This window comes from Bison bison, unplaced genomic scaffold (genome assembly GCF_000754665.1).
Source record: "Bison bison bison isolate TAMUID 2011002044 unplaced genomic scaffold, Bison_UMD1.0 scf7180017864303, whole genome shotgun sequence".
Classification (NCBI taxonomy): domain Eukaryota; kingdom Metazoa; phylum Chordata; class Mammalia; order Artiodactyla; family Bovidae; genus Bison; species Bison bison.
The window spans coordinates 20364-20851 of record NW_011494875.1 but is presented as its reverse complement, the minus strand read 5'-3'; positions in this window follow the sequence as shown (position 1 = coordinate 20851).

Genomic DNA, 488 nt, shown 5'->3' with positions numbered 1-488 from the left:
TATTGCACCTGTCACTTCCAAGGCAGTTCCCTCTGTTTTAGCTTCTGTTTGCTGGTCTCTTCAGTGTCTTATTTCCGCCCTGACACAAGGGGACGGTGGTGGACACTTTTTTAGGGTCACTTGTTCAGTCGCGCTGTGGGGAGGGAGGGACGCTGCAAACAAATAACACTGCCGTGTGCTCGTAGTGTCTCAGCCACACTGGGCCTGCCCCCGCTCACTGCGCGTGCACCCTTCCTGCCCACACAGCTCAGGCTCTAGATTGCTTTGCCGGGAACCCTCCGAGGCTGGCCCTGGGTTGCATGCACCTCCCAGGTCTAACCCGCTCAGGTTCAGGCACTCGGGTAGTCCTCAGAGGCACAGACTCTGTTGAGCCTGCGTTTTGTGCCCTTCCCAGCTCGAGGCAGCTTGGGTGATGAGTTGTTTGGTGAGTGCGGTCACTGCGACTCGTTGCCTCTCCTGTCCCTGCCACTCGGTTTTCTGGGTGTACA